Source organism: Amblyomma mixtum, chromosome 7 (genome assembly GCF_055824585.1).
Source record: "Amblyomma mixtum isolate Tamu chromosome 7, ASM5582458v1, whole genome shotgun sequence".
NCBI lineage: Eukaryota > Metazoa > Arthropoda > Arachnida > Ixodida > Ixodidae > Amblyomma > Amblyomma mixtum.
Window position 1 is genome coordinate 122474777 of NC_143018.1, and position 15512 is coordinate 122490288.

General features: G+C 50.1%; 1 pseudogene; it reads right to left on the reverse strand.

Moving 5' to 3' along the window:
* Window positions 1–1320: 1320 nt before the first annotated feature.
* On the reverse strand, window positions 1321–2626 carry LOC149337376 (uncharacterized; annotated as a pseudogene).
* Between the last annotated feature and the right edge of the window lie 12886 nt (window positions 2627–15512).

Consider the following 15512-nt stretch of genomic DNA (forward strand, 5'->3'; position numbering starts at 1 on the left):
TTGTACTTTTCGTTAGCACCCCCACTTGTTGGAAGTCTTTTTTTCTCGGCTGTGTTCTTGTATTTTAAAAAGGACTGAGTATAGTGTGATGAACTTCAAACTGTAGCGAAATGTTCCCCCAATATATCTGCCTGTTCTCCTATGCTTGTTTATGTGCCAGGTGTTGTCAGAAGAGAAATTGTGAACGGTGAGAAGTTGCCATTTAATTTTCGGACCTGCTCCCACATTTGTTTAGACGTTTTTTGACCATTAATAGATGAAATATAACTCCGCCATGAGGCTTTATCAGCACCGCGAAAGACGTACCATGCTTTAGCTCTCGCCTTTTTAAAATTTAAGAGGTTCTCATGTGTCGGATACCTTAGAAACTTACCCCAAGCTATATTTTGTTGTTTTTTTTTGCTTCTTTCCAGTCTTTTGTCCACCACACTTTGCGGTTTTGTGACACCACTCCTGACGACTGCGGAATAGCTAACTGTGCGGCAGTTATGATACAATTTGTGAATATTTGGTTTATCTGATCGATACTCAAATTTTCTAAAACTATTTTCTAAAGTGGCTTTAGCTCTAAAAAGTTGTCAGTCTACTAAATGCAGCTTCCAGCGTCGCGGTTTTGTTGCAATCATTTCTGGTGGGGATGATAAAGTGATTAGTAGAGGGAGGTGATCGCTGCCATATGGGTTGCCAGTGACATCCCATTTAAAATCGTTAAAAACAGAAGGTGAAATAAACGACAAATCTAAACAGGTCATTTTCCCCGAGCTAGGGGAGCAGTATGTGGCTTGTTCTGTGTTTAAAAGACAAACATTGCTTGTAAGAATAAAATCTTTGATAACTTAACCCCTAGCGTCACAGCGTTCGCTTCCCCAAAAAGGGGAGTGAGCGTTAAAATCCCCCACTACTAGATACGGTTCTGGAAGTTCATCGATGAGTTTCTGTAGACCGTGGACTGTTAATGTAAAATGTGGAGGAATATATGCCGAACAGATCGAAATTGTTTTATAGCTGACGACACTGACCGCAACGGCTTTAAGTTTTGTTTTGAGTTTGATTTCCCGAACAGGGACGCCGTTTGTACGGCAACCGCGACGCCTCCGGAGAGTCTATTGGCTTGCTCGCGATCGCGTCTAAAAGTTTTATAATGTTTCAGGATATGCATATGTTCTGGACCTAGATTTGTTTCTTGAAGACATAAATAAGGCTACGGGCACTACTGACCCTAAAATATCTGGTATGTCGCTGTAATTCCTCAACTGTCCTCTACAGTTCCACTGAAATAGAAAAGCCATGTTTATGTTTGGGATATGAACGATAGTGGGTTTACTTATTTTCCAGAGCCGTTATGACGGCTCTGTCTTTTTTTCGCTCAAGAGAGCGGTTCTGCCACTGCAAAGCAGGCGGGCTGGTAGTTAGGTCCATCACCTCGCTAGCGGGGCTGGACGACCGCGGAGATTCCGCGGGTGTGGGAATGTCAGGCCTCCCCTGACGGGGGGAAGTCCTGCGGGATGCTGGCCCGTGGGCCGGCATTCCCTGCTTTGTAGTTGGCAGAGCAGCCTTCGCTGTCCCTGCCTGAGGCGTGGATGGCCCTGACACAGGCGCGGTGGAAGTGGCCTCGGCTGGTGCCAGAGTGCTGCGTGGTGCTATGCCCCTGCGCACCACATTAGCAAAGTTTGATTTTGCTGTAAAGGAGAAAGTGTTCGTGAGTGCGAATCGCTTTCTTTCTTCTCTAAATGAAATATTTTCCTTTGTCTTTATGGTGATTATCTCTTTTTCTTTCTTCCAGGACGTACACGTCATGGAGTACGCTGCATGGTCTCCTTCACAGTTTGTGCAGCGCGGGGCTGCGTCACATTGATCCGACTGGTGATCCTTCGAGGCACATTTCGCGCAAGTTTTGCGACCGCGGCAAATTTGTGACCCGTGGCCGAACCTGTGACAATTGAAACATCGGAGTGGGTTGGGTATGTATAGTCTTACATTAACTTTCAGATATCCCACCTCGACTGTGTCGGGCAGTGTGCTGGTCTTGAACGTGAGGATCATGTGTTTTGTGTCTATTTCCTTATTATCCTTCCGGATCTCGATTCGATGAACGTCAATGACGTCTTGGTCACTCAGACCTTCGAGCATCTCTTTTTAAGTTATGTGGTCAAAGTCATTTTCGAATATAACGCCTCGGACAGTGTTCAGAGATCGGTGTGAAGTCATGGAGACAGGAATATGTTTACACAACACAACACAATGTTTACGAGATTTGAGTGTTGGACGTTGTCACGCAGTTCGAGCAGTAAATTGTCACTGGCCATTTTTGACACCTTGTAGCCAATTCCCAAGGCTTCTGTCAAACACTTTGATACTAGGACGGAGGACAGGATTCTTGCTTGCTTATCTTGTACTTCCCTATGGATGACGTGGTATTTAGAAAAACTGACTTTTCTTTTTTGGAAAAACTTGTCTGCTTCGTTCCACCCTCTCTTGAGAGAACGATCAGGTTTGGAAAGCGGGGGAGCCATAAAAATTCTAGTTTTTCATTCATGGGGCCAGCCACCCACCATGGAGCCCAACAAGGGGACGGGACAGGAACTTGAAAAACAAGACCTGCCCACGCCAGCTGTACACCTCAACTATAACCAAATATGACGCAACTCAGGGTATTTGGCCACACAAGGTTAACCCTAGCCGCCTATGAAAAGTGTAAAAAAAAAGCTATTAAGAGAGGAGGAGACAGGAGAGTTGTAAAAGTGAGATAGGAAAGTGAAAGATAGAGGGGAGGACAGGAAAAGGCGACTGCCGATTTCCTCCGGTCGGGTCAGGCCGGAGGTGCCGTCTACAGGAAGCTGGGGCCAAAGTGGTGTGTCGCCTCCGCCGAGGGGCCTTAAAGGTCCAAGCGCTCGGCATCGGCTCAACCTCCAGGATCCCCCTTTCCCCGGACACGGCGATGCCACGCACGGCTAAGCGCGGGTGCTCGGGTCCGTGGTGACGCACTGCTCACCATCATCCCCCTGCGGGGATGTCCCTGCGGATGCTCAGGTACCCGTGGTGTCGCAACTCACCAACGTCTGCATGAATCAGACGCCCCTGCGGGGGCCTCGATAAAAGCGTTCATTCCACGGTTGCATACGACCTGATGATAATTAGGGTAGTGAGAAGATATACCAAAAGGCGTTGAAGCATTCGTCCTAGGAAACGGACGAAATAAATAGAGGTTGCATGTCTGTAGCTACCAGAGAAATACTGCCGCAGAAAAGGGAGCTACAGTACCTTTTGTGGTACCCGTTTCGGGGATATTTTTTCCTACTTGGAAAACGGGGACGTTTTTTTTTTCTAGGGATAATCTTTGCGGGTATATTTTAGCCCGGGACGTTTCTTCCGGATCCCCGGAGAATGGCTTCTTCGAATTATGGCGCGCAGGCGTGGGTACCTTTTAGCAAGTGTGGGTACTTTTTGCACGAACGCGCAAACGAGACATTCTCGCACTCGGAGGCGAGTGAGTGCACACACTGCCAAACGCAATCTTGCAAATCTTGTTTTGAACCAGCGCTGGCTTCGACAATTCTATACGGTGTTAGAAATTTGGCTTTGAGGAATTTCTTAGAACACTAACGACTAACTGTAAACATGCTCGTTTACGTGCAAAGTATACGCGGCCAGCCGGATATTAAGTACGGGAATCATTATAACATGCGTTGGCCCAGATAACTTAAATAAATTACAAATCATTTTTCATTCTTTCAGGTTTGCGTGTACTACTCTGGTTATAAAAGAGATTGTATTCGTAGGCTACGTAATTTAGAATAATTTTTCAAGGACACAAGTGCTAAGAGGTATTCCCTCTCAAATCGTAGATGCATCAAAGATTAAAGCGCAGCTCAGTTCGCAAGCACTTTGCCGGTAATTGCCCATGTAAGGCATAGCTGACAAGCGCTGAAACGTAGGCATGGTGGCGCCCTGAGATGTCGTGCTTCTTGCGCGAATGTGAGAAGAATCAGGAATACGGAAAACCTCTTCCCATTAACTTTCACCATTATTAAATCTTAGCAATGCCCCGTTCAACAGGCGCTTCATACTAGGGAGGAGGTTCCTGGTGATTCTCACTATCTTGCATGCGTCATACCAGGGAGGAGTTTCAAACGATTGTCTCTTTCTTGCAAGCGCAAGCACAGGAAATCTGGACATTCGTTTCTAGTTAGCACGGTTTTCCCCTTTTTCCAGATCTTTTCGATCAAGAATAATTCCATCGCGGATTTCGACTATTGGACACGTCCCATTGATGTGCTGTGGCCGTAGGGAAACTGCAGACGGGAGCGCAGCAAGAATTTCATAGGTGAGATTTTTTAGCGATGAGGGACAGTCAGCCGTGCTAACCAGCACTTTGAGGCAGAAACACTGGGGACGCTAGTATTATTATAACTACACGTTCAAAATATCCCCATTTAAAATGATAGGCGATATTCGGCAGAAGTGGCACAGCGATGTCGAGAGCCAAAGAGAAGGATATCTTCATTGTGGCATCTCTCAGACATCTCAGGGCACGAACGGACTAGAGACACTCCATTAAATTTATTAGGCTATGTCAACGACTCTGTTTTCCAAAGAATTGTGCAGGGTGGCTGCAGTTATTGAAACGTTTGCTAATATAGTAATTGGAAGAATGACAGTCAAAATTTTCTGTATATTTCGTGTTTTGCTTCCCGCATAACGCACATGCTAAACATTTGTTGTGTAAAGTTCGTCGTTTGGTTTTCATAAAAAATCATTATCTCAAATTTACACCATCTGTGATCACAATAGGCACGCTTGCGTGCCCCTGATGAGAGTACAGAGTCGATCACACTTGTCTAGAGCGCGCGAGTTGTGCCGTCCGGTGGGAATAATGCGCAGTTCCAAAGAAGGGATTGTAAAAGTCATAATACTTGCGCTGGGGAGAAGCCTAATAGACATGTGCACCACACAGGCACCGGCGCCTTACCCCCAGCAAAGTATCTGCGATAAGGTTTAACTTCATTTGCTCCCCAGCACACCGCTCAAGCACTCTAGACAAGTGTGATCGACTCTGTACACTCTTGTAATGTGATGAGACAAGCCCTATTTAGCAATAAGAATGTCATCTAGTCGTTATAGCAAATCCCCATGTGTGCAGCTAATATCCCTGCCATAAAGAGCGAATTTAGGGCTACTTTCAAGGAATGACAGTCGCTTAAAGTGTCATTCACGCAGTGTCACACGTTGAGTTTTATTTAAACTCCCTGTGGAACACATTTGCCCTGTTGTGAATTGTCGCGAACTCACTCCACTTGGTCCGCAGTGGCGAGTGTGTGGTGCCAACAGCTGCGCATCGACATAAAAATATTTGTTCTGAGAATTAAAGATCTTACAATTTCCATCTCAGTTTCCTCACTGTGCTTTTAAATAAAGACTTGTTTTGAGTCGTCAGCCACTGACTTTAACAGCGACTCTCGATCTGCCAAGTGACGACGACCCACTTCGTGGAGAGCGAATTCACATTTTGCCGAATGCAAATGTTCGACATGTGTAGTTTTGACCGCAGTGACACGAAATCGACAATTTCTTACTTTGCAGGAGGCACATAAGATGAACGCGAAGCGCCGCTGGGTACCAGACAGCCGCACAATGCTAAAAGCGCCAGCAGCAGTCATCGCCAGGTACACCGGAACTTTTCTGAGCTGTGGCGCGAGAATTAGATCTGGAAGCGAAAAGCTTCACTACGAGGGTCGACGCCGAGCTTCGCGTGAGCCATGAGCCGGTGCACATATCTGCCAGTTCTGCGCATGCGCGAAACCGAGTTACGTCCAACGCTGCTCAGGTGGCCGCAGCCGTCGCCGCCGACTCCGCCGCCTGACCTTCCGCCGCAGCCGCGTGCTTCTGCGCATGCGCGCCGCCGCTACCGCTGCGCGCCATACTCCTCCTCGCCACCGCTCCACCTTTCGATGCAGTGGAATACTACCAGGGCCTTTGCCATTTAAAGAGGAGACGCTACCACTACACCAAGAATGCTCGAGCTTTCAGTATGGATAAGGGCGCATCTAGAAAATGCGTGGCTCTCATAAATGAAATTAAAGGTTAAAATAATATTACTAAGTAAAAACAATAAAAAACAAAAACAAGGAAAATAGAACATAGAAAGGAAAAACGGAACATAAAACAATACAACTAAGAAAATAAACACAAATATATAACGAAATGAAAAACAATTTAAGAATTAAAAATAAAAACAATAAACAATAGGAAAACTTAAACAAAAAAGCAAGAAAAATAAGAAATGAAACGAAAAAAAAATTAAATATGAAAAAAAAACAAGCTGTGGGCAAGGAAAGCTTTCGCCTTGCAGAACTTTAGAGAGCCAAAGTGTCCGGTGAGTTTTAACCGCGACGAGTTCTGTCTCCTTCGCCTCCTCAAAGGAAGTGTGTGGATGGCCGAACACCTGCGCCGTTATTGTGGTGGTCCCAATGCATTGTGCGCGAACTGCAACAGCCATGACACCAAACCAACCATAACTGAAGCTTTACGCTTGTATATCCAGGCTTAATCAGAGCGAAGCCACTGCCGTTTTTTTGTTTTTTTTACTCCCAGTTTTATTTACATGTTTCTTGTTCATATTTCTCTTAATTTTAAATTTTTCAAAGGTGCATACGTTAATGTGTACAAAGCTAGAATTGAAATGTCCAGCTTTGTAAAGGTTTACAGACGAGGAGAGAGAGAGAGAAAAAAAACTTTATTTACACAGGAATTCGGGGCACGCCCCAGGGTCCCCGCACGACCCCACTGCACTCAAGTGTTTATGTTCCTGAGGTCCATAACACTGGCAGCACGGCCGGTGGCGATGGTCTCCATGGCCGGCTCCTCCGAGCGCAGCAGGGTCTCCCAGTCCTCCCAGGTCTTGAGGTTCTCTAGGTCCCGCGGGGGAGGGTCCGCCGGGCAGAGGGAAAGGATGTGGAGGGAAGAAGCGAAGGGTTCTGGGCATAGGGCACATGCGGGAGTGAGAAAGGATAGATGATAGTGGGCTAGGTTAAGGGGTGAGGGGAGAGTGTGTGTAGTCTGCGCCAGAGTGTTGCGTGCTTGTTATCTAGGGAGGGTTGGGGCGGGGGGTAGAGCTGGCGTGAGGCTCTGTATGCCTGGGTCAGCTCACTGAATGTGTGCATGTGCTCCTTCGTGAATCCCCGATCCGTGGCCACCTGAGCCCGGTTTAAAGAACCTCGGGCTAAAAGGTTGGCAGCCTCGTTTCCGGGATTCCCGGAGTGCGCAGGCACCCATATCAGCTCCACATGGCGGGGCGGGGGTGCATCGGGCGAGTCCAGTATGCCAAAAGCAGGGACATGAACTCGGCCTCGAGCAAAATTTAAAATCGCTGTTTTGGAGTCACTTAATATATACCGGGCTTCCGTGCGAGTGATATCTAGTGCAATGGCGGCTTCCTCTGCAGCCTCTGGGGACGTGTGTGGAGGGAGAGGTAGTGTGAGGAGGGCGGATGAAGAGGAGTCCACCATAGCGCTGTCGCTTCATCACCCGTGCAGGCAGCGTCCACACATACGGCGTCCGGCTCGGGGCCGTACGCTCGATGGAGTGCCTTCGCACGGGCTCTGCGGCGCTGCTCATGGTGGGATGGGTGCATATTCCTCGGGAGCGACCTAATGAGAAACTCCTGGTGAAGGGGTCGTGGGATGGCGAGGAGGGTTGGGTCGGTGGCCGGTATTCTGATGCCGAGGGAGTCCAGGATATACCGACCTGTGGAAGTTTGTGCGAGCCTGATGTATTGGACCTGTCGGTGGGCCTCCACCAGTTCCCCAATCGTGTTGTGGAGGCCCGGGCCTAGTTATCTTTCTGTGGGTGTGTTGAGGCGAAGATGAAGTGCTACTTTGAATGCCTTGCGAATCGAAGCATCCAAAGCGTTTATGTCATGTTTGGATAGTTGTAAGTATGGGGTAGTGTACAGCACACGGCTGAGGACGAAGGCATGAATGAGGCGACATAGGTCGCGCTCCTTCATACCTCTATGACGTCCAGAAACCCTGCGGATGAGGTGCGATATAGCGCCTACAACCTGCTTGAGTTTCTTGAAGGTAGTGGTGTTTTTGCCATCGTTCTGGATGTGGAGGCCCAATACACGGAGGGTGCCAACCTCAGGTACCGGGTCACCATTCAGTTCAATGGCAATGGGGGAGCGGGGACAGCGGTGGTTCTTAGGAGGGATGAGGAGCAGTTCGGACTTCTCTGGGGAGCAAGACAGTCCGATGGTCCGTGCGTAATTTTGGTTGAGGGCGGCTGCTTCCTGTAAGGTGCTCTCTATGTCGCCCTCACTGCCATGTGTGGTCCACAGGATGATATCGTCGGCATAAAGAGTGTGCTTCATGTGGGGAATAGTTGCCAATTTTCGGGCAAGGGGGATGAGGGTAACGTTAAAGGGAAAGGGGAAAGAACGGACCCTTGAGGGGTGCAGATATTCTGAAGCGTGTAGGAGGGGGAAGACAGAGGGCCGAAGTGTATCTCAGCCGTGCGGTCAGTGAGGAATGCTTGAATGTATGCATACGTGCGCACACCCACATTCAATGGGGATAGAGCAGTCATGATCGCCTGATGTTCAATGCGATCAAAAGCTTTGGAGAGATCCAAAGCTAAGACTGCCTTGGTGTGACCTGGAAGAAGCGGATCGAAAATGTCGTGTGTGAGTTGCAGCATGGCGTCCTGTGCGGAAAGATGGGGGCGAAATCCTACCATAGTATGCGGGTAAAGATTGGCGTCCGCCATGTGACTTGTGAGTCTTGCTAACACAACATGTTCGAGGAGCTTCCCGAGGCATGAGGTTAGCGAAATCGGGCGTAGGTTTTGAAGTGTAAGTGGTTTGTTGGGTTTAGGTATGAATATTACCTTCGCGTGGCGCCAGGACTGAGGGAGGTTACCCTCCCTCCAGCACTGGTTGAAGTATTTCGTAATGTGGGTGATCGATTGGTCATCCAGATTACAGAGCATCGAATTTGTGATCTGGTCTGCACCAGGTGCGGAGTTGGCGCGGAGAGTCAGAAGGGCCGCTCTGACTTCCGACTCCGTGATGTCGGTGTCGAGTGTGGGATGTGCTTGTCCTGTGTAGTGCGGTAGAGGTATGGGGCCGCCTGGAGATGTGTACATGGTTTGAAGTGTGTCTAGAAGGGTGTCGGGATCGTCAATGTCTTCATGTGTGAGGCGTGTCACGTGGTGCTGTGTTGCTGATTTGGTGCGCGTGGGGTCAATGAGGTGTCGGAGGAGTTGCCATGCGCGATTACTGAACAGGTTTCCGGCGATGCCTTCACATATCTGTCCCCAGTTGGATCGGCAGAGCTCCTCGGACTGATTGGCTGCACTCAGAAAGTTTGTGTATAGTCTGTTTCAATTTCTCTGATCAGGATAATGAGCAGGGTCAGGCAATCTATGACTACTCTTTGCACATGAATTGTTTAGGAAAAGGACTAGTAAAGGGATGGAGGTTAACCAGAAGAATAAACCGGTTTGGTACCCTGGTTGAAGGGAAAGGCTCTTTTTTCTTAATCATTTTATTATTTTAGGTTACTTAATACAAATGCTTCACAACTGGCAAAGCTAATGAAATTAGCCCCCTCCCCTATTGTTTCAAACTAGAAATAACCTAGAAATGAAGCATTTGTCAGAAATTTTATTTGAATTAATGCAGGTGAGACTTTTTGGGCGCTGCCCCATCTGAAGAAATGACGATGGGGCGAAAGCCCCGCCCCCCCCCCCCCACCCTTTTCCGGGGTTACTGGTAATGCCGTATATGGTAGATAAGAAATAAGGTCATTTCCGTTTTTTGCGAACGGTCATCAAAGATACTTCTGGATATAGTGATTTAAAATAAATATTTGTCACTTTCGAAAATAAAGAACAATTTGAGAGAAGCGCCCGACCTTTCCAACTTCAGTAACCCGGCTACCAAGTGTCGCCCAGGCGTGCGATCGCGTCAGAGCTTCCGAAAAAGTTGTCACGCTGCGTAAAAAATTAAACTGCGACCGCCAAAAAAAAGCTGTTTAATATGTATTAAGTGAAGCTTGCGTTTTATGTCACGGAAATGAGCACTAGCTGCTTGTACAGAGCGCTGCAAACAGAGTACTGCAGTGAAGACGACTTCACAGGTGGATTTCCTGAAAATTTCGTACTTATGCGGTAAATGCTCAGTGGTGCACTGTATCTTTAACAACTCATTAAGTGGGTGTTCAAAATATTTGCTAAAAAAGCAACAGAAACTATGGAGGACGCTTAAGCTTAGTCTTTAAGAGAGCAACGTGAAAGTGTCATCCTGCTGCCACTGCTCATCAGCTGCCGCTAGTGGGACGGTGGGAGTGGTTCGGTTCACTGTTTACCAGATGCCTCTATCAGCAGCCCTAGCGCGAGGAGGAGGAATGACGCTTTTTCTCCCCATGTCGGGAGCCACTACTGGTAGCCACGCCTGAGGTGAAGGGTCCGAATCCCGCGCGTTCATCGACCAGCTGTGCGAAGCCTCCACAGCTGCTGCCTTTGGGATTTTTCAGGCACGAACGACCTGGCAGAGCCCGAGTAGCCGAACAAGTAAATAGACTATGGGGACGACGACAACGCCTTTTTTCGGCGCTGGAGTTTCTTAAAGCTTTCGCGTTGAAAAAGCGAGCATCACATACGAAAATTAATATCCACAGAACCGAAGCAGTCGTCCGGCTTGGTGGGCGCGGAAAAGCGACGGCAACGGCTTTTAGTGAGCTGGAACATCTTAGAGCTCCATCGGCTCGAGCGGGTCTCAGCTGAATGTCGTTGAAAAATTCGTGTGCCACCACAAGGAAGTAGTCAAGTGAAATTCCATTCAGTTGGGTGGCATAAATGCCCGTGTAGCAGGGGTATTATTTGTGATGGTTTTTTGTAGCTAGTAACATGTGTTGATATGTGGGAATGGAAGTCGGAAAACTGACTTGGAGTAATTAGATTTCCGGAAAAAAGGTATAGTAAATTGTTCACGAGAAAACGTATTCATTTCGACAATTTGCTGCAACGCCCACTGCCACTGCCGTCATTTCCCAATGACACTTATTTGTGATGTGTTACAGCACGCACCGAGAGCGCCATCCCGTCGAGGGAACCGTACTCTGTAACAGTGCCACTAAACTTGCGCGTGTAACAAAAGAGACACCATTGTTAGGTAAAAAGCAGCATTTTCTGGTATTTAAGCGGTACAGTTGAATAGTTGGAGGTGATACAGACATAACGCTGCAATGTGGTTGTGCCATAATCTATTGACAACAGTAGAGCATGACAACAATCCTCAATTATTACCAGGCGGCTACAAGTGGCCTGTAGAGTACCGAGAGCTTCCGTATCTAATATTCAAAGATGAATGAATGAATGAATGAATGAATGAATGAATGAATGAATGAATGAATGAATGAATGAATGAATGAATGAATGAATGAATGAATGAAAATCTTTATTATACTACAAGGGTTCTTTCTCGCAGCGTAGGTGTAGCCCTCAGTCCAAGGCCCCAGCGGCCTTTGCAGTCTTGCGAGCCCGGTCGATCACCTTGAGCTGCTCTTCAAGCTTCGAGCTGGACAGCGCAGCCTCCCACTGCTCCGGTGTTGGTGTGTTGTTTATCGGCGCTGCCAGCATTTTCTGACAGGCCCATGCAACGTGGTAAAGCGTCGGGTGTTCACCGCATAGCGGGCATTTCAAAGATGAAGCTACGATCGTTGAGCCCATAGCATATTTTTAGCCCTGAATTAGTCACACAAAAAATTGGCTGTGGCTTAGATAAGGTTAAGCCTGAATATCTTGGAGCGAAAAGCTGCGGCAATGCCGAGGAGGAGCTGCTCCTGTAGTGAATACGGTGCTGTCTTAGAAGGTTGCTTTAGAGACATGTACTGTGGCGTGCATTCCTCTCGGGTGTACACCAAGATACGAGAGACAGGCATTTGCTTCCCTTAAAAGCAATTTTCGCCGCCGCGGTGGCTCAGTGGCTATGGTGCTCGGCTGCTGACCCAAAAGACGCGGGTTCGATCCCGGCCGCGGCGGCTAGAATTTCTTTGGAGGAGAAATTCTAGAGGCCCGTGTACTGTGCGATGTCAGTGCACGTTAAAGAACCCCGGGTGGTCGAAATTTCCGGAGCCCTTCACTACGGCGTCTCTCATAGCCTTAGTCGCTTTGGGACGTTAAAACCCCATAAACCATAAACCAAACCAAAAGCAATTTTCATTTCATTTTTCTTAAGGCCCTTGCGGCGCGCTCCGGGCAGAGCCGGGTCCGGGTATCCAGAACGCCGACTGCGCTCGGAGCGAGCGGACGCATCTTATATGCGGTCCGCGATTTTCCGGCGATTTCATCAGTTTCCGGCTATTTACAGCCACCAATTTTTCACAGGACGGCCCGCCACCCATCCGGCGTCACCTGTGGGACTTTTAACCACTTTCAGGCGAGTGCCTTCAACTTTACGGCCGATTTGCGGCCACGCCCGAGCGCGGGAGCTAGGCCTAACGGCTCAGCACGCCTAGTGCGTGCTCTGCTCCCAGCTGCGGCGGCGACGCCCGCTTCGCCTCGACGGCGCTTCCCTGCATTTCAACATGCAGTACGCAGTCACCGGCACGGATGTTACCGCCGCGGAGCTGGCCGATGGCACTTGGACGGCGCTCGAAATGCAACGCCGCTACAGACGCCCGCCACCACCGGCAACGCCGCCGGCCACCACCCAAACGCCCGCAGCCACCACTGTCCTGTCAGACCAACGACCCCGCGGCCGTCCACCTCCGCCGACTAAACGACGACCACTTCCTCGCCTGCCTTCAGAGGACTACAAAATCGTCTTCCGACATCAAGGTACCGTCGACCTGAACGCAGTCGGCCCGGCCAAATTGGCGATGGCCATCTACAACGCCGCCAAGATCGACGGCCGCCTTGCAATAACCGCCGACCAAGTCCGCATCCATCCTACAAACAACACTGTCACCATCAGCACACCGGACAAAGAACGGGCGTTCCTGTATGTTAAAATACAAAGTTTAACAATTGACTCCAACGCCATCCTGGTAGCCACGTATGCCCGAGCCCCCGATGACTCCGTGCGAGGAATAATCTACAGAGCCTACAGTCACGAGACCGACGCTGAGATCCTCGCTGAGCTCCAAGCTCGAAACCCCGATCTCCCCATCGTCGCCGCACGCCGCATGGGCCGCACACGACATTTCGTGGTGACTATCGCTAATGCCAAGCTACCCCGCTACGTGAGGTATCTCGGCTTCACTTTTGAGGTGTTCCCCTACAAAAGTCGGCCGGAGGCATGCTTCAACTGCCGGAAGCTAGGGCACAGGGCGGATGTGTGCCCCCACCCACGAAAACCAACCTGCCGACGCTGTGGCGCAGCACATGACGCTCCTCCAGCTGGCCAACCGCCCACGTGCCAAGCCTCATGCATCGTCTGCAAAGGTGGCCACCCGACAGGCAGCAGAAGCTGCAAATACCGGTTCACGTCCTCCACTCGGCCCAAGTCTTCCCCATCGGTCACTGACGCCGATACCGGCTCCAACTCGACAAACCCCGGACGCCAGTCCCGGTCCCGAGACCGCAACCGCGGCGACCACAACCTACTGCGGGACGACTCCTTCCCCCCGCTCGGCAGCGACAGCCCTTCCAGCCGCACTCGCAGCCGTTCCACATCCGCCTCACGCAGCTCTCGGGACAGCTCTCAAGGCCGGCCGGAGACCAAAGCAGTCAAACAAGTTGGATGGAAGACTCCTGCACAAGTCACCGCTTCTCCACCAGATTCACAGGTAAGGGAGCTGGCAGACATGGTCAAGGAACTACAGCTACAATTGGCCAAAGCAAATGCCAAAATTCTTAGCCTAGAATCAGCACAGGCAAACCCCAAATTGCAACCGCAGCAGGTGGCTCACGCTCCCACATCCGACCCCGTAGGTGATCCACGCATGGACACTGAACAGTCTAAACGCAACAAGCGCAAAGCACCTCCCCCCTCCTCACAAGCAGACATAGATTCCAAATTCGAGGCAGCTGATACGCGAATGGCCCAATTCGAGGGCGCCCTCCTTCGACTAGCCCCCACCATTGACCGTCTAGTAGAAAGCTGCGCCACAATGGCAGCCAACATCCAAACTCTTCATGCCAGGCTCGATACTCTCACGAATCCCCAGATATCCGCAACCCCTTTGAAGACGACAACCCCTCCTAACTACCCAGCACCCATTATTGTCGCCACATCGGAGAGTGCAACCGCGCGCTCACGTGCAGGCGGCATTCTTAAATCACCCGTCGCGCTATCACAGCGCTCCGAACCCTACGGGAAACGCGATGGCTAGCTCCCCCTTCACAGTTTGGCAATGGAACTGCAGGGGCTTCAAGGCGAAGCGGCGAGCCTTGGAGCACACCCTGCAGGCCCAGTCGCACACCCCCCACATCATCGCACTTCAGGAAACCTACATGGACACGAAACTTACCAGCTACGCCGCATATAACCAACAAACGACATCAGACCAACGGCCCAACACCGCCACCCTGGTGCACCGAAATTTAGCAGCTAATCATATAGACCTTAGTTACCCCGAGGTACAGGTCCTACCGAAGAGCCGCTCACAAGCCCCACTCCACATCCTCAACGTCTACAGCCCCCCTAGCGACAAAAGTACACGAGTGGCAACCCTCGTTCGTAAGGCCTGCGCGGCTGCACAAACAGGGATGCTACTCATCTTAGGTGACTTCAACGCGCCGCATACCGAGTGGTGCTACCCCCGCAAAGCATGCGGTCGTAAGGGAGCCAAAGTGTGGGAAACAGCCCAAACACTGGGCCTGACACTACTCCTAGACCCCGACAGGCCTACTCGCATTGGAAACAGTGTCACACAGGACAGCTGCCCCGATCTAACTTTCGCCCGCAACATCCCAGACGCACGCTGGGAAAACCTCGGCATGAACATAGGTAGCGACCACTATGTTCTCAGCACAACCTTCACGGGTACACACAGCAAAGCCCCCAACCGAACAATCAGGCACACTAACTGGGACGCCTTCCGATACGTGCGTGCCAAACGCACTTCGGCCCCCATAGACGACCTGAACACATGGACAAACTCGCTGCTCGAAGACACCGCCAATGCCACCTCCACGACTACCCAGGACGAGGATGGCCCCTCTCCCGACGCCAAACTCATACACATGTGGGAGGCCCAGCGCAGTCTCAGCGCTCGCTGGCTGCGCCAAAAACACAATCGATCCCTCAAGCTCCGTCTCGTTCGCCTCGAGCGAGAGATCGAAGCTTACTCCATCAAACTGAGTCAGGAGCAATGGCATCAAACCTGCGACCGTCTTAACGGCCAGTTAGGATGCAAAAACTCGTGGTTCTTGCTCAGACATCTACTGGACCCAACTCACACCAAATCCACATCTCACAAGAACCTCACCCGTGTCATACACGCTTTTCAGGGCACAAATGAGGAACGCCTCGCTACCCTGAAAGACAAATACATCAATACTTCCACTGA